The sequence below is a fragment of the Bos javanicus genome, chromosome 2 (genome assembly GCF_032452875.1).
Source record: "Bos javanicus breed banteng chromosome 2, ARS-OSU_banteng_1.0, whole genome shotgun sequence".
NCBI classification, from domain to species: Eukaryota; Metazoa; Chordata; class Mammalia; order Artiodactyla; family Bovidae; genus Bos; species Bos javanicus.
The window spans coordinates 48510409-48538140 of NC_083869.1; the positions used below are offsets into that span (position 1 = coordinate 48510409).

General features: G+C 38.1%; 1 long non-coding RNA gene across 1 annotated transcript; it reads left to right on the plus strand.

Moving 5' to 3' along the window:
- Window positions 1–25825, plus strand: LOC133260298 (uncharacterized). The gene is made up of 5 exons (XR_009740734.1): window positions 1–303; window positions 2769–2884; window positions 16949–17340; window positions 18114–18256; window positions 25480–25825. It is a non-coding gene; the product is annotated as an uncharacterized LOC133260298 (long non-coding RNA).
- The last annotated feature ends 1907 nt before the right edge of the window (window positions 25826–27732 follow it).

Sequence of the window (27732 nt, forward strand, 5' to 3'; positions counted from 1 at the left end):
TGTTCTTGTCTTGAGAATCCCATGGACAGAGGATCCTGGTGGGTTGCAGTCCATGGGGTTGCAAAGAGTTGGACACGACTGAGCAACTAACATTTTCTTTTCACTTGTTTCATAGGGCCTTTCCATATGACATGTGAAGAGTCTGCCACAGAGGCCAGAGATCCTGACTCTGGTTTCATCCATCTTTAGCATCTCTTCATTTCCTTCTTTCTTAATGTGGATTGCCAGAGAAATTAAGAATCTTTTGGAAGAGAATAGAGCAATGGTCCTCAATTCTGACAGTGTCACAATTAGTTAATAAAGGTAAGTGCCCAGGTGCCTGATGCTGAACCCACAGAGGGCAGCCTACAATGCCCCATGTTGTCCTTGTCAAATCAGAAGCCAAGGACCTTGGCGGTATTAAGCAACCACATCAGTTCAGTTCCGTTCAGTTGCTTAGTTGTGTCCGACTCTGCGACCGCATGAATTGCAGCACGCCAGGCCTCCTGGAGTTCACTCAGACTCACATCCATCGAGTCAGTGATGCCATCCAGCCATCTCATCCTCTGTCGTCCCCTTCTCCTCTTGCCCCCAATCCCTCCCAGCATCAGAGTCTTTTCCAATGAGTCAACTCTTCGAATGAGGTGGCCAAAGTACTGGAGTTTCAGCTTTAGCATCATTCCTGCCAAAGAAATCCCAGGGCTGATCTCCTTCAGAATGAACTGTTTGGATCTCCTTGCAGTCCAAGGGACTCTGAAGAGTCTTCTCCAACACCACAGTTCAAAAGCATCAATTCTTTGGTACTCAGCCTTCTTCACAGTCGAACTCTCACATCCATACATGACCACAGGAAAAACAATAGCCTTGACTAGACGGACCTTTGTTGGCAAGGTAATGTCTCTGCTTTTGAATATGCTATCTAGGTTGGTCATAACTTTCCTTCCAAAGAGTAAGCGTCTTTTAATTTCATGGCTGCAGTCACCAACTGCAGTGATTTTGGAGCACACAAAAATAAAGTCTGACACTGTTTCCATTGTTTCCCATCTATTTCCCATGAAGTGATGGGACCAGATGCCATGATCTTCGTTTTCTGAATGTTGAGCTTTAAGCCAACTTTTTCACTCTCCTCTTTCACTTTCATCAAGAGGCTTTTGAGTTCCTCTTCACTTTCGGCCATAAGGGTGGTGTCATCTGCATATCTGAGGTTATTGATATTTCTTCCGGTAATCTTGATTCCAGCTTGTGTTTCTTCCAGTCCAGCATTTCTCATGATGTACTCTGCATAGAAGTTAAATAAGCAGGGTGACAATATACAGCCTTGACATACTCCTTTTCCTATTTGGAACCAGTCTGTTGTTCCATGTCCAGTTCTAACTGTTGCTTCCTGACCTGCATATAGGTTTCTCAAGAGGCAGGTCTGGTGGTATGGTATTCGCATCTCTTTCAGAATTTCCCACAGTTTATTGTGATCCACACAGTCAAAGGCTTTGGCATAGTCAATAAAGCAGAAATAGATGTTTTTCTGGAACTCTCTTGCTTTTTTGATGATCCAGCGGATGTTGGCAATTTGGTCTCTGGTTCCTCTGCCTTTTCTAAATCCAGCTTGAACATCTGGAAGTTCACAGTTCACGTACTGCTGAAGCCTGGCTTGGAGAATTTTGAGCATTACTTTACTAGTGTGTGAGATGAGTGCAATTGTGCAGTAGTTTGAGCATTCTTTGGCATTGCCTTTCTTTGGATTGGAATGAAAACTGACCTTTCCAGTGCTGTGGCCGCTGCTGAGTTTTCCAAATTTGCTGGCATAATAAGTGCAGCACTTTCACAGCATCATCTTTCAGGATTTGAAATAGCTCAACTGGAATTCCATCACCTCCACTAGCTTTGTTCGTGTGATGCTTTCTAAGGCCCACTTCACATTCCAGGCTATCTGGCTCTAGGTGAGTGATCACACCATCGTGATTATCTGGGTTGTGAATAGCTTTTTTGTACAGTTCTTCTGTGTATTCTTGCCACCTGTTCTTAATATCTTCTGCTTCTGTTAGGTCCATACCATTTCTGTCCTTTATTGAGCCCATCTTTGCATGAAATGTTCTCTTGGTATGAGACCTGTAAACATGCCCCTGAAGTTATGAGGTTCTGCACATGCCTCTTGGGGCCAGTGCCCAGATAGGACTCGGACCTGTCTGGACATCATTCTTTACTTACAGGCACTTTCTGACTTCACACATGACCTCTGTCCCTGGCATTTGTCGTTCACTCAAATTTTCCCATTGTTCTTGTAAAATGGGAGAAATATAGGAGATGTGTTTTCCTTCCAATGTGAATGTACTCTTTAAAAGAGCCTTACAACAAAACTTGCTTCCATACCTAAAATAAATTTGTGACAAGTTATCTGGGTAAAGAGAAGATGATCTCTTGTCCGTCTATCTTCTGGAAGGTTTCCCTTTATTGGTCAGTTCTTTTCTCTGGGGCAGTCTACTGTCTCAAGCTCTCAAATGTCCCCCCTCCCCTGACTAAACTTGGCTGTAATAGCTGAGGTTACAGACCGAGGGAAGCGTGCCTCACTGGAGCTCTGTCTTTTAACAGTTTAAAGCTAGCATCTATTAAACCTCGAGCTGCCTCTTTACTATGAAGTTTATTCACAGGCAAGATTTAAGGTTAAAATGTTTTTGTCAGTACTAATTTGAAGATTGTCATTTTTTTCCCATAAATTTGGTTGCATATCCTTCATTGCCCCCAAATTAAAATAGATCTGTGAGCATTTTTGAAAAAGTGCTTCTTTATTTCAGAGTATTTGTAAGTGGTACTGGAAAAGGAAAATGTTTCCTGATGAAAAAAGATCTGAGAAATTCTAGAAAAACAAGTTGGTTTCTTCTGTACAGGACTTATCAGAGCATTTAACAAGGTACTATTCACTATGGTTGTAATATTTCCCTCAAATTATTTTCCCATAAAAGTCTTTTTATCACAGAGCATTTATGAAGACTAGGTTTTGGGGAAATTGCTTTGGTAAAATGGTGTCCTAAATTTCTTAAATAAGAACTGTAGAACAGAGAAGACAGAAGATACATATCTTGACATAAAAATTGGTATACATGATCTGACATGTTCTATGACAATAGGAAAATTTGAAATTGGATCTGCTTCAAATAATCCAGAACTTTTGATCAATGTGTACCTCAAGATGGCATATCCATGGCCAGCTTTGCCATGCAGCCATCTGAAAGACAGAGATCTTTGATATTATTCTCAGCAGTTGGCAGCATCACTGAAAAAGTGTATGCAAATATTAAAAATGGGGTGGATCCAGACCAATCCTAACACTGCTGCCTAGGGAGTTAAGAGATTTGGAGCAAAAATCATGAGACCTTTCCAAAATAGGCACGGTGTTAAATTGCACCAGAGATAAGCAGGCAAGATATAAAGTGTGGGACAGCTGTTGTGGCTGATACTGCTCAGTAGACAGGCAGAAATATTGGATCATCTCCTTCGTTAGCACCAGTGTAGTAACCATTAAGAGTGAATCACATTCATATTGTTCTTGTTTAAAGCACTTACTGATCCACTCAACAAGTATTTACTGGGTGCTTACAAAGTAGTAGCCTCTGTCCTGGTCACTTGGGTTAGAGTGGTGACTAAATAGGTGATGTCTCTGATCCTGCATGTCCACTGTCTAGTTTAATCTTTACAATGTTCTCATTTGATAGAACACAAAACTGAGATTGTGACTGTAGCTTTTCAAGTCTGGAAAGTATCTTAGAAAAATTTTTATTCACACTCTGCATTTTACTCATGAAGAGAGAAGTTTAAAGGGTTATCCTTTTTGACAGAAAATAGTGACAGCAAGGATGAAAAACCAGGTCTTCTGCCTTCCAGTGCTGGTCTCTCCCTGGTGCTGTATGCTGCTTAGAAAACGGATATGAATTGGTATGAGGTAGGCAGTCAGTAAAGGTGTGATTCTCAGAGAGTGGCCACAGTCTCTGCCCTAACACAGCAGGAATTTGACTGTGTCAGCTCAAGGTGCTAACTGAAAATCCAAAAGAAGCAGTGGCTTGAAGACCACGCCAAATAGTATTTCTAAGGTTAAAGGGGCGAAGGGAACCACCCTCACCATTAACTGAGAAGGATGAAGCAAATGGTCCCAGAATTCCTGCTTACATTTTACTGGATTATGAAAGCACAGTGAACGTGCTCCAATTTAAACTTGGCCAGACACTGGGGGATTAAGTTTCATGACACAAGGGGTTGGTACTGCAATCCTTGTAAGTTCCTCATGAGAAGATGAAGCTCTTATATGTCATTACATGTAGGGAAGAGATTTAAGAACCATATTCCTGTTATAAACAGTATTAGAAATCAGTATTTTATTTCCCCTTGATTGCAACACTAAATCTAGGAATGTCAAGGGAGAGAATGTACTTCATGGAATGCAGAAAACTTGATTTAAAAAGCCTTAATTGGTGAAAATGTATCAAAGCAAGGGAAGCAAATAGCACAAATTTCACATTTCAGTGTTCTTCCTTGATTTGAGTTACTTGAAAAGATATTAGATTGATTGACTGAATGGATGAATGAAAGGGGATTTGGTGAATATCAATCAACAAACATGTATTAAGCATTTACTATGTGCAAAATACAATTAGATAGTAAATAAAAAGATGAATAAATCCTGATCCCTGAGAGATGACAAATGCTATAATACAAGGATGAATATTTTCATGTTCATTAAAGAAGTATGGCATGTTTGGGAGAGCAAAATTATTTCTCACTTTGGGAAATATAATCATAAAACAATGAGCAAACCTTTGTTGTGTATGAGAATGTTGGGTCCGAAGAACCCAGTTAGACATCTGCTACCAAAATTATGGAATCACATGATTTACCTTTTGGAAACTTAATTTGGTATGGATGGTATGATTTAAAATACCATTTGCAGTATGACCTATAATAATTGCTGTTATTTTTTGAGATGATGTTATATTGGCCCAGATCCTTCTGAAGTTGGTTCTGACATTTATAAAGGAGCAGTTAGCTCTTTTGCAGACAGCAAGCTCACCATCCTTGCATACTTGTATCTAAAATAGTCCTAAAATTCTCTTTATTGCCACTACACTGTTTCCTAAAATGAAGCATGAGATCATGGTAGTATTTAGTTATTGGTTCAGTTTTCTGTCTTCTTAGATCTTTTTAAAGCTCTTATGTCCTTACAGAATGACCTCCTATTTAATGTCTGATCACATGATCAGCTATTTACAAAGTGCTGGTGTTCTAATTTGATTCCTTTTGATAACATAAGAGGACATTTAGTTGTATGGTCTTCGGTAAGGATTATTTACTCTCAGAGTCTTTTGAAACTGTGCAATGGCAGAAAACAGATGAACTAAACAGTAATATTTTATAAGAAATTAAGGTGATCCTTCTGAAAAGGAATTTCATCCAACTATTTCCCTTTATTGATTATATAGTTCTAAATAAAACAGATAAAAAACTCAGCCAGTGAATGTGCCAAGCCATGCTTTGTTAACTTGATTATTAAAATATATTTTAATCTATGTATTACATATATCACATTTTATTTGCATAGGAATATATGCATTTAATTTAAAAAATTGACTTGTACTTACACTATTTGTAGTATTATTTACTAAAATTCTTATCTTACAACCCATGGCTGAAAGTTCCTTTAAGGCAAACTTGTTAAATACCAGTCCCCAACTTTATTGAAAATCTATTTTGCATACATAATACATTCCACACTCTTGCAAGATGTAAGTCACTATCCCCTAATAACATTCTTACATAGCACATTACATTTTTTTCCTTTGCAGGAATGAAATATCTCTTTGAGTTGGCATGATCTTGTTTTGTGAAAGTTTGGTAAATTTTAACTTTGACCTTAGACAATTGGTTGTGATCTTATGGAAAGGATATAAAACATTATCCTTATGCAAGTCTCCATGAGTGGCTATTTTTGCTCTTAGTTCTCAAAAGGAACAAGTAAATACTGCAGGACAAGTTATTTTTAAAGGTTTTTAAATAGTGTTTGTTATTTCAAGGCATTAACGAGTAAAATTTCTTAGAAAATACTGGTCAGTTGTGTTTATTGCCTTATGTCAACACGCTTGTCATTTTGAGAAAGTGTCATAATCCTAGAAGAAGATGGTTTGCACTCCTTGGGTCAGATTCTAATCTAAGAAGTGTTCTGTGTATCCCTGCATATCTCTCAAAGGATCTGTGGCCCCCCAACTGTAAACATCTCGCTTCTCATAGCACAGCACATGCATACTGGAAATGCTTAGATTCTTCACAGTGCAAATGCAAACTGGGTACCAATATGGAATAATGGAAGGGTGCTTATCCACTTGTAATTGTCTCCCTTTTTATCCTTTCCATCATCTTTACATTGTTGGCATAGTTTGGGTAAGCCAGTTATATTGAAGGGTACAGACTGAGCAGAGACCTGGAATCCAGGTTTGGATTTGCCTACAAGTAGCTACTAAACTTTAACTTAAACTTGCTGAGCTTAAGTGTACTTATTTTGTGAAATGAAAGATTTGTAAACAGGCAGCTCATGGCTTAAATCTAATGTGCACAGGCATTTTGTTTGGGCTACATACTGTTTTAAAAGTCAGGAAACTTCACCTAAGATTTCTAGTATCTCTTAAGAAATAGAAAGATGTGACACCTGGAGCCTGCATTCTCAAACAACAATCTCCTGGGCCCTGTAGCTTTCTTGGTTTGCCATCCAAGCACTTGTCTGAATTTTATTCCCTTGATCTTCTAAAATGGTATGACTCTTTGGCTTTGTTTCAAGAAACATAGTGGGAAAAGTTTAATTCCTCTTAAAAGTCATTTGACAAGTTACTTTTTTTGCTGTCTTACAATGTCTTAGTTTTTCTTTGATGCCACTCTGACCTTACACACTTAAAAGGGATACAGCTCTCTACCTATGTATGGCCTGTCCTCTGCCCCCTCTTTATGGGCAAAAGTCGGGGGAGAAACCTCGGCTTTATTTTTTGTACCCGCATTTAAATTTTTTCCTTCGATGATTTTACCTCCAGATAGATAATGTAAAATAACTTATTGTCATTTCTGTGAAAATTAGAGAAACTGTGACTCTCTACTTATGAAACCCAGAAAGTATGTAGAATAGAGAATAGAATAGTGACTCTCACTTTTTGAAGCTGTGCTCCTTCACATTTTTCAGTTACCATACTGTATCTAATCAGATTCTTGCAAAGCAATGCTATGCATACAACGATTCTCCTATAACTCTCTTTGGAGACAGAGGCCAGCTGCTGTGGTGAGGGTTAGCTGCTTCTTATGGCTTGGGATCATCTTTCATTAAAAATCACAGATGGTAGTATATCCTTCTCACCATAAGAACTGATATAAGCTTTGGTCAAGAGAAGGAAGAATGCATGACCATGAAAAACTTCTTCAAATAAAATATCCCTGAATCAATTGACATGTACCTTCAGTTGAATCCTCATCCCTAATTTTTGGTGAGAATCAGTATAGTCAATAAAAATCCAGGTTAGTGAAATAATCTTGTATCTATGTAGAGGGGGTAAGTAGGGGGGGGGATGTTCAATGAAATAAATTTATTTCTGGTTGGTTTAATAAGAATTGATTTTATATTGAAAAAATCTAAGTAGTAACGTTTGAGAGATGGTTTAGAGAAAGACAATGCTGCTGTTGCTGTTTGGTCACAAAGTCGTGTCCAACTCTTTGTGACCCCATGGACTGTAGCCATCAGGCTCTTCTGTCCATGGGACTTCCCAGGCAAGAATACTAGAGAGGGTTGCTGTTTCCTTCTCGAGAGGATCTTCCTGACCCAGGGATAGAACCCACATCTTGTGCTGGGCAAGAGGATTCTACCACCGAGCCACCTAGGAGGTCCCAGAGAAAGACAGTATGCATTTACTAAAATAAAACCTTAGTTTCTAATTAGGTTTTTACAACATGACCACTCTTCAACAGCTGTAGAACAAGGCAAATGTTGCTTTCTAGTCAAATGTGATCACTGAAGAACTCCGTTACCGACAGCTAAGGACCATCTAAAGATAAAGCAAAGTTTTGCAAGGTGCTTCTCTTTCACCTGCTGATTAAACTGTGAAAAATCTGTGAGCCCAGATGCAAATTTCCCTGTTCCTGTTTTACTGGACAAGCTCCCAGGACTAGATTAGAGCTAATGCAAATTAGAGAATTTCCACCATTTGATTCAGGGAAATAGCTAGCTTGACACACAAACCTCTTGGCAGTGAGGTCCTGCACAAAAATACAGAAATATGAGCTTTGATGTAGTTAAGGAGCATAGAGGGCAATAAGGTTCTTTACTATAGAATTATTTCTCTATTTGGGAAGCAGATTAACCAGATTCTCAATTTGTGGTTTGATCCTTTCTTTTTTCCTCCTCATCTCTCGTTTGGTTCTCTTTGCTCAGTGTTGACTATCTGCTGAAAGTGAAACAGAACACCATAGGAGAGACTCTCTTTTCCAGTATGTGCTTCTGCTGTATGCATTTCCCTAAGTCTCTCATTGGGAAATTCATTCCAAAAGAAAGTTCAAAGCATAAGGGGGTGCATTTTGTGAGACATATAGGCAGCAAATAAATGGGGTAAAAAAGACTGGTAAATTGATCTCTGCTTCATATTTGACTACACCTTTAAAAAATTTCCATGGAAAGTGGGTGTAATATTTAAAATATTTTGTTATGAAAATCTAGACACAATTCCACAAAAGACAAAAATGTCTGGAGGCATTATTTTTGTGGATGTTAATCTCAAGCTCTTTCATATCCAATCATGACTGGGCTCCAGAAATTCCTTAGTAATATAGGAATTTGGTAAATTTTTATAACAACTTGTTCTCTGGCATCTTTGGAGCCCTCATGATCTGCTGTAGGATCATCATTTGCCAAACTGTTCGGGAAGGATAATAATTAGTCCTGGGCAAATATTTAAAAAGTGAATTAGCAATTAACAAAATAGAGGTGGGGCTAGAGACTATTTTATAAGCTTCATTTATATTTAAGCTTGAAAGGAGTCCTAGGGTCAGATGGACCAACACCTTCATTTTACAGACGAGAAAACTGAAGACCAAAGAACATAAATGCCACAATTTAGGTTACATAACAGCTGTAGAACCAGAATGAATTCTTGATTCCCAGCCCAAGGCTTTGTTATTAGGGCCTGCTGCCTTAGATTTTCCTACCAGATCTGTTGGCTTGGGTAGAATTCTAATAATTCTGATAAAAGTTTGTTTTGTGAAGCCTGCATCACATTATGTCCTTTCAGCATCGTAAAAAGGAGCTTAATTTGAATGTCCTTGTAGCATACTGCACCAACAAGTGTACCAGCTTAGCCAGTACAGTACCATCACCAGGCTCCAAGAACACTGTGTAACTTTTCCCACCTGATGCTAGCCCCTATCTGTCATGTTCAGATTTAATTCTGAAAGGCTGCCCAATTTCTCCTGTATGTGACTAATCTTACAGAAAACGCTACTGTTAGTGTATGGTGATTTTCAAGAAATCTCCCCTCCCTAAACCTGCTTCAAATTAATGCACAGAAATAAACTGAGTTATTTTTTTCCAGAAAATATCAGCTTAAATAATAAGAACATAAATGACAAACTAATTGAATATTAAGTTGAGATATCTAAGTTTACATAAAAATAGCTATTTTGCTAAATCATGGAGCCAAAGCCAAGTATGCATATGAGACTTATCCTTGGGGTTTCTTAAGCTGTCTGTTTTGAATACTAGGCATCTTGAAATCATCATTTTGGGTATCCAACTTGTCCCTCTTTTGTTTTTGTTTTCTGAAAAATTTATAAAGCCAGACTGCTCAGCGGGAATGAAATTCTTCCTCCAGAAAGAAAAGAGAAAAATCTGAACATAGAGAAGGCCCATCTTAGAATATCTGTGACTCAAAACTATCTTTGAGTATTATTTCTGGGTTTGAGTAATCTTCATGGGTTATAGGTGCCATAAAAGTCATGGCATGGAAGAAGGAAAAGATGGTGATGGGAATAAAGAAAAAGGAAGAGCAGGAGAAAAAGCAACGGAGGGAGTAAAAGGAGAGAATGGAGTGTGGTAGAATATTTCTAGAAATGGTTCCAAGTATATTTGTCCTGTGGTCTCTCACTGTTAGGTTGTTGTTGTTTTTAAAAAACAGCTTTATTGAGTTATAAGTGACCTGTCCTAAAATTCACTTATTGCAAGTATACAACTCAATAATTTTAAGTACGTTGAGTTTATCATTCCAGTGTCACTTGGCTTCCATTGTTTCTGAAAAAAAGTTAGTCATTAAATGCATTGGTGTTCTTTTATTGTCTTCTCTGTTCTTCAGCTTGGAAAATTTCTGTGGATCTATTTTTAAGTATCTCCCAGATTTCACTGCCATATTACACTTTCTGTTGAAACTATATGGTCAGTTTTTCATGTCAGTAAATGTATTTTTCAATTCTAGAATTTCCATTTAGGTCTTTTAATAATATAATTTGTATCTCTTATTGAGGCAGTCTTTTTGCTGAATCACTGTCATCATATTTTCCTTTAAATCTTTAAATATTATAGTTTCCTTTCATCTTTTGAACATATGTATAATAACCATTTTCAGGTCTTTGTCTGATAAATCCAACATCTGGATTATCTCAGAGACAGTTTCTATTTACTGCTTTTTCCTCTGAGTATGGGTCATAATTTCTTGATTCTTTGCATACTCATAATTATGTTGTTGAATACTGGACACTTTAGACAATCTCTTGTAGCAACTCTAGATTCTGAATTTTTTTCCTTGAAAGATTTGTTGCTTGTGTGTTTAATAACTTGTCTGGAATACATATGTGAAGTCTGTCTCCTTGCAATGCATGGCCCCTGATATCCATATTCTCTTTCTCTTTACTTTTTTTTTTTCTTTTATTTTTAAGTCTGACTTTGTAGAGATCATTTTTCTGCCTATGTAGCTTAGTGTTCAGCCAATAATTGATCAGAGGCTGTCCTCAAATACAGAATCAATGTGGCTTCTATTCACTGCTAATGTGTTTGTAGGTAGGCCAGAAAGTATATTCAAACTTCAGATTAGTTTCAAGTCCACATCAGCTTTTACCTTCTGCTGGGTTCTCTTGTTTTTCCTCTTCATATACCCAGACTCAGCTTCATCAGCCAGGAACATACAGGTGGCTGTGCACATGCATAACCTCTGATCAACCCAGGATAATTGAAGAGTTTATCCCATATATATGTTTCACTTCCCACAACTCTCTATTAAAACTCTGGCTAGTCCACCAGTCCAGTGCTTGCTCCAAACATGCCAGCAACCTCAGGCTAATGGAGTCCTAGTCCTTCTTTGTCACCAGATCTTCTTTTTAACTGTTCTCTTTAGTTCAGTCGCTCAGTTGTGTACGACTTTTTGTGACACCATGGACTGCAGCATGCCAGGCTTCCCTTTCTAGCACCAACTCCTGGAGCTTACTCAAACTCATGTCCATTGAGTTGGTGATGCCATCCAACCATCTCATCCTCTATCGTCCCCTTCTCCTCCTGCCTTCAATCTTTCCCAGCTTCAATGTCTTTTCAAATGAGTCAGCTCTTCACATCAGGTGGCCAAAGTATTGGAGTTTCAGCTTCAACATCAATCCTTCCATTGAATATTCAGGACTGATTTCCTTTAGGATGGACTGGTTGGATCTCCTTGCAGTCCAAGGAACTCTCAAGAGTCTTCTCCAACACCACAGTTCAAAAGTATCAATTCTTTGGCACTCAGCTTTCTTTATAGTCCAATTCTCACATCCATACATGACTACTGGAAAAACCATAACCTTGACTAGATGGACCTTAATTGGCAAAGTAATGTCTCTCCTTTTTAATATGCTGTCTGGGTTTGTCATAGCTTTTCTTCCAAGGAGCAAGCATCTTCTAATTTCATGGCTGCAGTCACCATCTGCAATGATTTTGGAGCCCCCCAAAATAAAGTCTGTCACTGTTTCTACTGTTTCCCTATCTATTTGCCATGAAGTGATGGGATGGGACCAGATGCCATGATCTTAGTTTTCTGAGTGTTGAGTTTTAAACCAACTTTTTCACTCTCCTCTTTCACTTTCATCAAGAGGCTCTTTAGTTCTTCTTCACTTTCTGCCATGAGGGTGGTGTCATCTGCATATCTGAGGTTATTGATATTCTCCTGGCAATCTTGGTTCCAGCTTGTGCTTCATCCAGCCCAGCATTTCTCATGATGTACTCTGCATATAAGTTAAATAAAGCAGGGTAACAATATACAGCCTTGACATACTCCTTTTCTGATTTGGAACCAGTCTGTTGTTCCATGTCCAGTTCTAACTGTTACTTCTTGAATTGCATACAGGTTTCTCACGGGGCAGGTCAGGTGGTCTGGGATTCCCATCTCTTTAAGAATTTTCCACAGCTTGTTTTGATCCACACAGTCAAAGGCTTAGGCGTAGTCAAACTGACAGTACTCCAAAATAAGTGAGTCCTCTCCAGCAGCAGCAACAGCAACAGTGCTTATTGTTTTCACAGCCTGTCCCACTCTGGCTGAACTACTGAGGGAGGGGGTGGTTGCAACCCCAGGCAAAATGCCACAGGTTTGTGCTGTTCTTACCCCAAGTTTAGTCATTTTCATCAATAAATACATCTCAGTTTGTTGTATGTTTTTGGTTAAATTCCAGAATGTTTAGATAGATGTTTTAGATTTTTAGTCCAGCTTTAAAGCTGCTTTTGGGAGATAGGATTTTTTGATTTCCTTATGCTGTCATAGTGGAAGTTGGAAGTCTCCTACACTTAGTTTTCATGACAAGATCTTCATTGAAGATGCGTCCATATCTTTTGCATGTGGATGTATTAATAAAAGGTCAGCCCCTGTTCCAAAAGTCATGCACTATATTTGCCATTACATCCCCCCAAAAGAAATACTCCATCCATCATCCATACATCAAGAAGCAAACGGGCTTAAGCTCTCTATCCGTAGTTCTTTCTCTATTTCCTTGTGAATGAATTTTCAGTGTTCTCATTTCTGATTGCTGATAACCAGGGTGCAGAGGATTATTTTTCCCCTTGGCAACAATAGCTGCCATTTAGTTTTCAGGCTTGGAGATTTGACAACGGAAGGGCATTATTTTTCTGCTTTTTTGGAAACAAATATTTAAAAAGAAGTAAGAATGTTTACTATTTAGTGAGTGTTTACTATGATGCCAAGAACTTTGTTAAGTTTTTACATTTTTATGTGTTATTATCTCCATTATGAGGCTTGGGAAAAGTAACTTACCCAAGGTCACTCAACCAGTAAGTTGTGAAGAAAGGATTCAAATCCAGGTCAGTTGGATGCCCAATTCCATGTTGTTAGTGACCATTCTAGACGCCTTTGGGATACTACTACTCCCAGGCATCAAGCAGGCAAACTTGATCCATTCTTGTTTTGAGAGACTGGTCTCAAATAAGGTGCCATTGCCAATGATCTGCCATGGAGATTCTCTTCTCTCTCAACTGAAAACTTCCTTCTTCAGCCTTTCTTTACTGGCTTATTAAGTTTAGTAGTACTCCGGATAATAAAGGAAGGGATTTAGGGAAAGATGTGTTGGGTCCCCTGAGAAGAGGCATCTAAAATGGAGATTAGTATACTAGAGATTTATTAGGAAATGCTCAAGGAAACGGAAGGAAGTAGAATTGGGCAGAGGAACAAAATTGAGCCGTGATGAAATTTCAAGTGTCCTTAGACAGCCCTAAAGGGAGTTCAGATATGATAACTTGTTCAGAGTTGTAGAGTAGAGGCTTTTCGACCACCAAAGATCTGTCACTGGATATAGGCCACCCTGGGGTAGGGGTGTGATTTTAGGTAAGGCAGTGCTCTTTAGACTGACACCTCTTATCCAGCAGCACCTGCCACAAGCAGGGGAAAATAAGTCCTCTGGTCCTTAAGGGCGATCTGGGCATTCAGCACAACTGTTTATATACACACTTTTTCTTTCTGGAATTCTTTTCTTCCTTTAATTTGGCAAAATTGTTTGGAGAAAGTATTTTTTAAAATTGAAGTATAATTGACATATAACATTATACTGGTTTTAGATGTATAATATAATGATATATATATATATATATACTATAATTCTTTATTCTTTCATTTATTTAAGCAAAATAAAATTTTTCAGTATGAATTTTTCTGCCAGGCTCTGTGTGAGAGGTTGGGGAAATGACAATGAAAAATATGTATATGTACCAAGTTACTGTTCTTGTAATGTTTATAGTCTAAGGAAGGATATTTGTATTTAATCTCCTTCCTTAAAGTCTCTTGGTTAATCAGAAACTGGTTCTAGGTCAGTAACTCAATATAGCCTAATTTAAGCCAATTTTAATCTCTCATCCAAGCCTTATGCACTTGGCTATTGTTTTCTAAATCCTTTTAAATTAGTGGATAGCTTTCTTGGGTTGAATTATACTAGACTATGTTTAGAAATTTTTACCATTTATAAATTTACAATTATCAGCTTAATGGACTGTTAGCTGAGGGAAAGAAACATCTGTATAAAAAACAAAGCATTAAAAATTAATTACAATATTTGACAGAAAGTGGAGATATCAGCAGTTGAATTTGTTGCTCAAGATTATTCTAGCTTCTTAGTGTTATCCTATTATCCTTAAAGAAGAAATAGTGTATTTTAATTGTAATTACTTTTGATAATTTTTTTACCCTAGGAATAAATTATTAATTAGAGTGTGAATTATAAATTACTTTTTTATTAGGTGATTTCTGTCTGCCAATAGTTTCTAGTTTTTTTTTTTTTTAATTAAACTATATCTCCTGGATTTATTATTAATAGCTTTGGGCTCTATTAAGAGGGAGGCTAATCTGATTTCCACCTTATGACTCCACATACAACTAGAAAAATGATTTTGCCTAACTGAGATAACTAGTAAACTATGTGTGGCCAATATAAATGGCTCTGGGTGAGGAACCACTTCTAAATCAATGTTTCATTTTCACATTTTTTTCACAATATTTCGCTATAGATTTTAAATTAATTTGCCTCACCATTATATGCATGCCAGGATGAAAAGACCCAGGCCTTTAAAACACTGGTCCAGGCATGGAAAGAAATCAGGAAGAGGACAAGAAAACTCAATATTCAATCAACACCAAGTGATAAAACAAACAAATTAATGGATCACTGATAATTTTCCTGTTTTTGTATGAATGGGGTACCTTGGATAAAACTGAGTCCTAAGACTTTTTTTCCTTTGGACATTTCATAGGTATAAATGGGAAAGAAAAAACAACCAATAAAGACCTTTAACAACAAAACTATTAAAATAGCAACACTCAAAAGTGTAAATCAATTCTTTAGTTTACCTTTTGAGCAATCTACTATTTGTTTTGAAAACATCCTTTTAAAAGAATAGGGTCTTGAGACTTCCCTGAAGGTCCAGAGGTTAAGACTCCATGTTCCCAATGCAGGGAGCCCAGGCTCATCCCTGGTCAGGGAATGAGATCCTGTACATCACAACTAAAGATCCCATGTGCTGCAATGAAGACATGGTGCAGCCAAATAAATAAATTAAAACAAAACAAAACAGGGTCTTGGGGGAATATGTATCTCATATATTACATAACATCCCAGGAAGGCCTAGGACAGCAAGCACCTCATAAACAAACCCTTTAATATTTCTATACTAAATAGACAAATAAAGATCACATGAAGTCAGTTGCAGTCAATTCAGGTTGGGTTTGCAACATAATTAATCAGCTGTCAGCTTAGGAAAAAACATTGATTTTTAGAAGTCTTTGGATTCCATAATTGTGGGTAAGAGACTGTGCATCTTTATTAATATGTATATTCCTGTCCCTGGAAACCTGAAGAGTCATTTATTCCCTGGAAAATATTCAGAGACCCTCATCTTGAAAAACTGAACTAACCCTTGGAGGAAAGTTAAGGTTTTGGTGATGATGCCTGTATTCATTGTTTGGGGATGGTGGGGATACAGGTGTAGTGCCACAAAAGAGAAAGACCAAGATAAACAGAAAAAAATTAAACCTGAAACCAAGATTATTTGGGAAACAGGAAAAAACTTTAAAAGAAAAACATTCAGAGAGTCAAGAAAATATTCCATGAAATAAGAACAATCAGAAAAGTGAGCACTCTTAAAGAATAAAACTATTCTTACCTACATAAAGGAAATTTGGTGCAAAATCTGGAAAATCAAGTAGAGTAAATCTCCTGGAATATAAAACAATAATAAGAAGAAATAGAAATTCAAAATGCAATGAGATAAGAGACCAAACCAGGAGGTCCAACATCTTATGAAAAGGACAGAAAATGAAGGGGAGGAAATACTCAAAGCAGTGAGAGAAGATAGTTTGCCAAGTTGAAATGTGGATTTTCAGCTTGACAGAGGCTACTCAGTGCATGAAAAATGTCCAAGTTCTGAGGACTGAGGAGTACAAAGAAGACGACCAGGGCCTGGCATGTGTTCTTGGATAGCACGGTGTAGGGGGCAGACAGACCTGCCACATTTGGTGGGCTGTTCTTAATCCTATTTGAAGAGTCATCTGTGATTTATTTTGTGAACAAAGAGTGTTCTCTGTATCATCTGACCAAATGGTGTGTTGGTGGTAAGGTGCAGAGAGAGAGAGAGAGCAGCAGTCTTTTTCTACCAGAAAAGACAAAATGTTAGAATCAGATTATGCCAGCATTTATTAAGGCACTTTAAAAAAGAGCTTTGAGGGCCTTTATGAATGTTATAATACAGAGGAAAAAAGGAGGTTATTACTGCATGGTCTCATTCACTTGTATAGGCATGTAAGTTTGGAAAGTAATCCTGAAGGAGATATCCCATCCCAGAGATGGTGGGATGATGGGTGTGATTCTTATTTTCTTTATAATTCCCTATATCTTGCAAAGTAAGTATGCATCTTTTTATTAAAAATAATAATTAAATTTCTTCTTTTTTTTCCAGGAAGGGAAGATTTTTATATTTAAGATGCAAATACTCCTGGGAGGAGACCTGGTGAAAACCTAGGGATAGTAGCTTATGAAGGTCGGAGATGAAGGAGGAGCCCTTCATAAGCACTGAGAAAGCCCATGGAGGGGGGAACTACCCAATGAGGAGGTTATAAAACCCCAAAGGTCAAGCTAAAGATAGGCTTCATTTACTTCCTGCTTCCCTCAAAACTCTTAGCAAATGTCCTGAGATACAGAATTTTTTTATGTTGACATCACACTGCCTGAGGACTGATGTTCTCCAGGATTCTCTACCAAGGGGCAGAGGAGAGCAGAACTAGAATCCAGAAAGACTCTGGCCAGGGCTCAGCTGAGAGTGAAGGGAAGGAGCTGAGGGCTTACAGTGAGGTGAGTGGGGCTGGGCTCACATAGTCATTCTGCGAGTGCAGAGATCTTTCTGGATTTTTTAAAATAGATACAAATTGCTTTACTGACTGTGCTAGTATCCTTGAAGAAGGTTTCTGTGACTACTGTCCCTACTGCCATCATGAAGATACATTTATTCTCAATTGATCTGTGTGGAGTGCTATTTTGGGCACTTTAAAAAAGCAGGTTAATAGAAATAATTTGTATTTTTTTCTAAGAGCTTGCATATTATGAGTGAGAACAATTTAAAAGCTTACTTTATGCAAACAGAAATTATAAAAGGTAGCTCCTCACAAGGATGCCCTGGAAGGCCATATGATGATCCAATTGGCTAAAAAACACCCTTTAGTGAAGTTCAGGACTAATTTGGGCCTGAGAAGGGGAAAAAGCCTTGACTTTCAGGATACCCTAGACTTTAATAATATTCAGTACTAAATGCATCTGGATTAATTTGATAATCTATCTCAAATAGTAATGATGGAGAATTGCTACAGAATTTTCTGCCCAGGTTAAGATTAAAAACAAATGATTCAAACTCTAAAAGTTACTTTACCCTGCAAAAATACTATTGTAGAATTTTATTTTTTTTCAACACAAAAAGTAACAAAATCAGGGGAAGGCAGAAAAGGAACAGAAAAGTCAATTTAAGAGATAATGTATTGCATTTAAAGAACCTGAATGCTATTACTTTTCATCACTTAACTTTTCAAAGAACACTTTCAGCTTCCTTATTTGCATGTTTCATTGTTTTCCAGCCTTTGCACTGTATGCTTAAAATGCAAATGGAATAATATAAGAATAATGAGAAGTAATACTTGAAAATGTTCTGAGAAAATGTTGAAAAAAGGATCTGGTTTCCATCTGATTGAAAGGAGATAAGACTTGGGAGAACATGCAGGTTAGATATAATTTTATCTTAAGCTCTAACTAGAAGCACCATTGCTATCCTTCTTTCTCCTTTACGCTGTGGAAAATTAGTGATTATTTCTCTATTTTGGCTCCCTTACTCTTTAATCATTTCTCCTTCACATTAGGTGCTTATCAATCCGTTAATCGCAGTCCAATTAACGTTTATTTGAGCTAGTCATTGTCACATTTGGAATACAGAAAGCAGGATTTAGGGAAGTACGCGTCAGTCTCCTGCTCCAAAGCCTTAATATTTGGCTCTCCACTGAATGGGCTTAAAAATCAGACATCTTAGGTTCCAATCCCAGCTCTGCCATTTCCAAAACATGTTACTTACCTTCTTTGAGCCTCTGTCTCCTCATCTGTAAAATGGAATAATGACATCTGTGATTGAAACAATACAAAAAAGTGCACATAGAAATACCTAGGCTGCTCTCTCTGTCCTCTGGCTTATGATCTAATAAAGGTGTAAGGTGACCATCTGTCACAGTTTGCCTGATACTGATGGGTTTCCTGGGACACAGTTCTTTCAGTTTTAAAATGGTGATGGTGCTGGGCAAATCCAGATAAACTGGTTATCCTAGAGACATAAGCACATTTTTCCATTAGTCAAAATCCCAAATGGAATGAACCAAATATGCTAGAAGAACAAAGTTATTTAGAGGTACAGGGCAAGGCATGGCAAGTTCCTTCACAAAAAAGAAGAAAAGAGGATTTCATCTAGCAGGAACTGAAGAAACAAAGGCATAACAGCCTGCTTGTGGAAGCCTTAGGCAGTTTAGTGTGGGAAGCCTTAAAGGCATATGAGAGGATAGAATGAGGTAAAGGTTCAAGCAAGTGTTGTGTGGCCAGACCTTTTGTGTTATGCTCAGGACCGTGGATCCATTCACAGGTGATGGAGAGGTGGCTATCAAGGGAGATGACCATAGTTTAAATCTGTTTGACTCCACTTTTCTAACAATGAGCTCGTCTAGCCACTTCATAGAGATTAAAAGTGAACAAATTGTTTTTAAGCTCTTATTCTGTTAGTGAGTAATCATATAATATTCCTTTTGTGTCAAAATATTTAAGATGGCTCTCCTTTTGTGACAGCGGATGAAAGGTGCAAAGTCATTTTTGCTACCTTCCAGATCAAACTTGGGGGCATCTTTGACTCTCCTCTTTTCATTACCTTCCTTATCCAATCAATGACACAATATATTGGCTATTGTCTTCACAGCCACATTTTCTTTCTCTCCATTTCCTGGCTCAGGTTTCTAGTCATGTTTCTCTAGATTCAAGAAATAATTGTATATGGTCCATTCTTACAGAATCTCTCCAGATGTAAATATTCATCCTGAATATTGTATCCAATTAATCTTGTTAAACAGCATTTTTGTCATGTCATTTTCCTATTCAAGAATCTATCAGGATTCCTATTAACACTTGGATCTAGGCCACTCTTGTCAACTTACCTTTAAAATTTTTCCATCAATGGGCCCTTCCCTATAACTGATTTCTCCTAAATCATTTGTACTATTCAGATCTACCTTATTTGTCTTTTTGCTTTGTTTAAAAAATTTTTAATTGTGGTAAAATACACAACAAAATTTACCACCTTAAGCATTTCTAAGTGTTCAATTCAGTAATGTTAAATATAGTCACATTGTGCAACCACATATCTCCAGAAACTTTTCAACTCTTTTTGCCTTTAACACTAGGCCTTACTCTTACAAATCCAGCACTTCCAACTGTTTCAAGCCACTCACCACACAATTTCTCTTCCTTTTCTCTTCCTATTTAAATCCAACCAAACTCCAAGAAGAGAAATCCTATGTAAAGTATAAAGTCTATGAAAGAGTAGATGCTCAATAAATGGTTCAAATGCTATTACTGTAGTATTTTGTATTGTCCTCCATATATAGCTTGAATGTGGAGAATACTTTGTCATTCACAGTTCTCAGGCATACAGGTCCCCTCATCTGATCCTTACCACAGCCTTGTAAGCAGATGAAGTAGATGCTTTTATGTAGCTTTTAGATGAAAACCTGAGAAAGACTGAGGTACTTGCCCAAGATGATGCAGTTAGTAAGTGACAGAGCTGGTAGCAGAATCTAAGTAGTCTGGCTCCTAACTGAGCTCTTTCCACTATTTCTAGCTGCCTTGTTTCTCTGAAGGATATCTTGTGTCTCTAATAAGAAAGCTCTCTAAGAGAAGGAGCTATTAGAATTCTTTTCAGCTTCCCTTGCATGAAGCTGAATCTTGGGCACAAAGATTCTATTTCTTAGGTATTTGTGATTATATTTATAAGTCCCTATACTATTGTCTATGGTTTAAGTATTTTATATCATTTTTTTATATATTAAATGCACTTTTTTACAAAACTCAGTGGAGAAGACTTCGAGCTCTCACTTAACTCACCCCAGTACATGGGAAAACTTGCCCCCACCCCACCCCCACACTTAGGAGAAGTCATGTGACAAGCTCTGGCCAACAGGTCGTCAGTGGTGCCAGTCTCTCCTGCCACAGCTGTCATGGAGGGGGACATGTGTTGAGATGGTGGATCCTTAGGACTTAGTATCAGGGATTGCTACCCTGCTTCTTGGAGAACAGGTACTCTGAAGAGTGACCCAGGTCTGCTCTGGACTATGTATGAGGTAATCAACTTGTGTCATGTTAAAGCTAAAAGTTTTAGTTTAGATCTTTTTTAACCACAGCATAATTTAGTCCATCATGACAATGCAAAATGCAAATGTTCAATGACAAGCATGTTAGCATCTTAAACTCTCAGAATTGCCCTAAGAATATAAGGAATTGTTCTTAATTTACAGTTGGAACAAACAAGGGCCCAGAGAGGTTTAAAGAATGACCTTGAGCCATTCATCAAATCAATCCCTTAACACAAGCTGCTGATCGTTTCCCATATACTTAAGGACTAGCGTAAGAAATGTAAATCAGGTGCAGAAAAACGCAGACTAATACTTCAGCCTCTCTGCTTCTCCATTAATGTCCTCCAGTTTTATTACTTCACCCTAACTCACAGCCATCTTGCCTTTTTTTTTTTTTTTCGTTTTCTCCTTAACTGTCACTGAAGCCTTTACCGGGGCAAGTTACATTATTATCAGCTTGTTGTCAGAGTAATAACACCAGTCTGCACAAAGATCCAGTTGAAGGACTGGAATGGGTACAAAAGATAGTTCTGCTGGCAAAGTGTGGACTTCTCAATCATGCATGCCCTATGCAAGGAAGAGATGCGGATTAAACTTGCTGTCTTTCTAATGAGGAGCATGCCTCAGTGAGAGAGGACAGAGATTGCATAATCTCATAGTGAGTTTCAGTCCAGAACAGTAATTATGGCTTTTCTGTTGCTTCTATTAAATCCTTTCCTAATCAAATCAATTTTTATTAGTAACTCCAAATAAAGTCCAGTGACCTGAGTTTGAACATTCTTTGGCATTGCCTTTCTTTGGGATTGGAATGAAAACTGACCTTTTTCAGTCCTGTGGCCACTGCTGAGTTTTCCAAATTTGCTGGCATAACAAGTTCAGCACTTTCACAGCATCATCTTTCAGGATTTGAAATAGCTCCACTGGAATTCCATTACCTCCACTTGCTTTGTTCGTAGTGATGCTTCCTGAGGCCCACTTGACTTCACATTCCAGGATGTCTGGCTCTAGGTGAGTGCTCACACCATTGTGATTATCGGGGTTGTGAAGATCTTTTTTGTATAGTTCTTCTGTGTATTCCTGGCACCTCTCCTTAATATCTTCTGCTTCTGTTAGGTCCGTACCATTTCTCTCCCTTATTGAGCACATCTTTGCATGAAATGTTCCCTTGGTATCTCTAATTTTCCTGAAGAGATCTCTAGTCTTTTCCATTCTATTGTTTTCCTCTATTTCTTTGCACTGATCACTGAGGAAGGCTTTCTTATCTCTCCTTGCTATTCTTTGGAACTCTCCATTCAAATGGATATATCTTTCCTTTTCTCTTTTGTTTTTTGCTTCTCTTCTTTTCACAGCTATTTGTAAGGCCTCCTCAGACAGCCATTTTTCTTTTTTGCATTTCTTTTTCTTGTGGATGGTGTTGCTCCCTGTCTCCTGTATAATGTCATGAACCTCATTCCATAGTTCATCAGGCATTGTATCTATCAGATTTAGTCCCTTAAATCTATTTCTCACTTCTACTGTATAATCATAAGGGATTTTATTTAGGTCATACCTGAATGGTCTAGTGGTTTTCCCTACTTTCTTCAATTTAAGTCTGAATTTGGCAATAAGGAGTTCATTATCTGAGCCACAGTCAACTCCTGGTCTTGTTTTTGCTAACTGTATAGAGCTTCTCCATCTTTGGCTACAAAGAATATAATCAATCTGATTTCGGTGTTGACCATCTGGTGATGTCCATGTGCAGAGTCTTCTCTTGTGTTGTTGGAAGAGGGTATTTGCTATGACTAGTGCATTCTCTTGGCAGAACTCTATTAGCCTTTGCTCTGCTTCATTCTGTATTCCAAGGCCAAATTTGCCTGCTACTCCAGGTGTTTCTTGACTTCCTACTTTTGCATTCCAGTCCCCTATAATGAAAAGGATATGTTTTTTGGGTGTTAATTCTAGAAGGTCTTGTAGGTCTTCATAGAACCATTCAATTTCAGCTTCTTCAGCATTCCTGGTCGGGGCATAGACTTGGATTACTGTGATATTGAATGGTTTGCTTTGGAAACAAGCAGAGATCATTCTGTCATTTTTGAGATTGCACCCAAGTACTGCATTTCAGACTCTTTTGTTGACTATAATGGCTACTCCATTTCTTCTAAGGGATTCTTGCCTGCAGTAGTAGTTATAATGGTCATCTGAATTAAATTCACCCATTCCAATCCATTTTAGTTCACTGATTCCTAAAATGTTGACGTTCACTCTTGCTATCTCCTATTTGACCACTTCCAATTTGCCTTGATTCATGGACCTAACATTCCAGGTTCCTATGCAATATTGCTCTTTACAGCATCGGATCTTGCTTTCATCACCAGTCACATCCACAACTGGGTGTTGTTTTTGCTTGGGCTCCATCCCTTCATTCTTTCTGGAGTTATTTCTCCACTGATCTCCAGTAGCATATTGGGCCCCTACTGACCTGGGGAGTTCATTTTACAGTGTCCTATCTTTTTGCCTTTTCATACTGTTCATGGGGTTCTCAAGGCAGGAATACTGAAGTGGTTTGCCATTCCCTTCTCCAGTGGACCACATTTTGTTAGAACTCTCCACCATGACCCATCTGTCTTGGGTGGCCCTCCACCTGACCTTTCTCTTGAGAAACCTATGCAGGTCAGGAAGCAACAGTTAGAACTGGACATGGAACAACAGACTGGTTCCAAATCAGGAAAGGAGTATGTCAAGGTTGTGTATTGTCACCCTGCTTATTTAACTTCTATGCAGAGTACATCATGAGAGATACTGGGATGGATGAAGCACAATCTGGAATCAAGATTTCTGGGAGAAATATCAATAACCTCAGATACGCAGATGACACCAGCCTTATGGAAGAAAGTGGAGAAGAACTAAAAAGCCTCTTGATGAAAGTGAAAGAGGAGAGTGAAAAAGTTGGCTTAAAGCTCAACATTCAGAAAACTAAGATCATGGCATCTGGTCCCGTTACTTCATGACAACTAGATGGAGAAATAGTGGAAACAATGAGAGACTTTATTTTTGGGGGCTCCAAAATCACTGCAGATGGTAATTGCAGCCATGAAATAAAAAGATGCTTACTCCTTGGAAGGAAAGTTATGACCAACCTAGACAGCATATTAAAAAGCAGAGACATTACTTTGCCAACAAAGGTCTGTCTAGTCAAAGCTATGGTTTTTCCAGTGGTCATATACAGATGTGAGAGTTAGCCTATAAAGAAAGCTAAGCGCTGAAGAATTGATGCTTTTGAACTGTGGTGTTGGAGAAGACTCTTGAGAGTCCCTTGGAGTACAAGGAGATCCAAGCAGTCCATCCTAAAAGAAATCAGTCAAATACTTTGGCCACCTGATGAGAAGATGGAGATCCAACCAGTCCATCCTAAAGGAAATCAGCCAAATACTTTGGCCACCTAATAAGAAGAGCTGACTCGTTTGAAAAGACTTGATGCTGGGAAAGATTGAGGGCAGGAGGAGAAGGGGATGACAGAGGATGAAATGGTTGGATGGCATCACCAAATCAATGGACATGAGTTTGAGTAAACTCTGAGAGTTGGTGATGGACAGAGAGGCCTGGTGTGCTGTAGTCCATGGGGTCACAAAGAGTCGGACACGACTGAGTGATTGAACTGAACTGAACCTGAGTTCAGGGTTTCCTTTTCATCTTCTTCCCAATTTTGGTTGAAATTTAGACTCCCATGTAACCATATCTCCATAAATTTTAAAATACATATATAATATTCATTTTATTTATATATAAAGTGCATAAAGTTTTCCATATATTTGTAAATATATATAAATATATATATTATATATGTAAATATATATACATACAATATATATGTAAAGATACATATAATAAGTATGTAAAACTTTATGCCCTCACAGTACACATTGTGATTTTTAAAAATTTCTTTCTTTCTTCTTTCTTTTTTTGAGTTGAGGCTGGTTTTTTGAGAAGCCAAGTCATGGTTATTGAAACATTGAGATTTGGAGCTAGACTAGTTTCTCTATATAAACTAGCATGGCTTACTGGGGAGTTACTGATGTTTCTTTGCAGCATTATAAAGTTGAACAGATTATTTAATTCATATTTAACTTCACAATTTATAACTATTAGGAAAAAGCTTAGAGGGAGACAGAAAAGATGTTCCTTGAGGGAATTTTAATTGCTGAAATAAAAGATACCAATAGATTCACAAAAAGTTTCATAAAACAAATGGAAAAAAATGTTATACTGAAGATACAGATAATTTGGGAAGCTGCAGCCATCTGGTTATGGTCAAAATAGCTGCTTCTGATGTCCTTAGATGGTACAAATCACTGGCAGACCTCAAAAACCAAAACAGGAATCCATTTTGAGATCAAATTCCTTTTGCCTTTAACACATGTTTACAGAGAAATCAAGATTAGAGGAACAGAGGAAGAACTCAGTGTGGAGAGGACATAACACCAAAGAGTTACTTAATTTGGCCAGTGATGAACATAAGCTGAATTTGGGTGAGAAGGCAGGTGGATGTCCAGCCTCAGGTCATTCATTTGACTTTTTCATTTTACTGTAGCAATAAGCACCCTCAACTTCTCACCTCTGAGCTGGTCGGTGATCTCATAACAGATGTTTTATCAGTGGCAACCAAGAGGCTCCTTCAAGTCAAAGAGTGGACACCAACCACGGAGGACACCAACAGGTTACTAGTAGACACAAAGTACTCACTCCTTTGGGGGCTCCACAAATAACGTGGGGGTAGCACTTTGCAGGGGTTGGGCAAGGAGGCTAAGAATTTCATCTGTCGAGAGTACTATTATGATTTGAGCATTAAAAGTTAATATACTCTGAATTTATAATTCACAGGTCAGTGAAACCATAACATACTGGTCACATTACTGAGCTGCTTCAAGAAGCCTATGAAGGGGTGTCCCTGACCCATCCTCCCCTTCAGTCACTGCATAACTAACTACTTAACACCCTCAGCTCTGTTTCCAGCCCTTTATTGCCTGTTTGTCTGAGCGTGGCGCTTTCTTTCTCTTGTTTTCAAGCTTAGTGCTTCTTTCTTGCCCCTCGTATTCTGTTTTCCTCCTAATCTCCCTCCTCAATTTCTAGAACTGGCTTCTGCCCTGAACCCTATTCTGATTTCCTGTTTCAGCAATCTGTGAAGTCAGAACTAGGGAATTAAATAACTTGCTCACAATACTTGTTCTTCAACAGTGGGGAGGGGAGGGTGGAGAAGGGGGCGGTGGTGTTCTTGTATGTGAACTAATAATTTGCATACTTCAAAAGATAATTTATACATGCTGTTTATGCAGATTAAAAAAAATCGTCTTAAAATGTTTTTTGGAAACCACTTAAAAATACTTCAGAGTAATTGCATGGAATATTGAAGAAAACAGCGTTTACCTTACACTAGTTTTATGCACATTGTTTTCTAGTTGGTCCTCACATTGTTCAAAAAAACTAAAAATTCTTTTTATGCTTTCAATTGAGATGGGAATTGATGCACAGTTTGTTTAAAGAAAGTTAAGTAACCTTACTCAGGCAATTACGATATGGCATACCAGAAATTCACTTGTGAGTTTCCGGGGGACCACTTCAAAGAGATAGGTATTCGTTCTCTAGATAGGCTGAGATGGAGGCATCATTAGAAACTGTTGGCCCGTGAATCTGAAAAGCTACTTTGCATGTGTCAAGGCTCCCTGGACAGAGAAAACCAACAGGTGTTTCAAAATGAGTCTTAAGTGAAAAGTCTCAAGGGCAGATGTTCTGATTTACAGATGTTAATTTGCAGTCAAGCTACTCCTTGGAGCTTTGCTGTTAAGTAAATAACAATAGGGACTTAGCTGTTGGTGGTTAATGCCTCCACTGAGTCACACCTAGGAGGTCAATCAAACCCAAAATGATTCTAAAAGAGTTGGAGCTGATTTTTGCCTTAAAAAAATGTGTCTGTATTAGTTAGGGTAGACTGACTGCCAGAAGAATAGACTCCAAAATATATTATGGATAATACACAATGAAGTTTATTTCTTGCTCACAGGATGATCCTGGGCAAGTGAACAGGGCAGAGGGTGACTCTCTTTCATGAAGTCACTTAAGGGCTGAGGTGTAGGGAGTCTGAGCCATCTTTACCCTTTGGCTCTAGGTACACAGCTGGTAGGGAAAGGGGCAGAGAGGAGTAAGCATGGAAGACTCTTATGGGCCTGGAAGTGGCACCCATCGCTTCTGCCCATCTCCCCCTGGCTAAATGGTCACCTCTAACTGCAGAGAAGAATGGTGAACACAGGCTACCTGTGCTTCCAGGAAGAAGTTTAAAACACAGATTTTAATGAGCAGCTGGCAATTTCTGCCACAGTGTTCATCTATCTATCAATGGCTGTTGTGACCTATGGAAACAGATAGGTTTTATTCAAGGGATAAATTTTTTCAGAAAGATTTAAAAGGGAGCCTCTTTTACAAAGCATTCCTATAACTGTGAATTCATCCAAGAAGAAATATTTGTTTCAGTATACAAGCTTACAAAATTTCAGTACTCCATGTTGCCCTAAGCTATCTGCTTTGCCCCTAGATCAAATAGGAAGAGCTTTCTGCCTTTATTCTCCAAGACAGTCATTTAATATCCTCAGGCTAATACTCAGTTGTTTTATTTTTTTTTTAACAAAGAATTTAACAAAGCTTTACTTGATTCATTATATTATCATTGCAAACATTTGTTTGAGTATATATTTGTATGTGTGTGTTTTTATATTTTCTCTCACCAAGACAAGGGTCTATGCCCAGAGAATGACCAAACTATGAATCCAAGTCAGTTGTATTAAAGCTACAC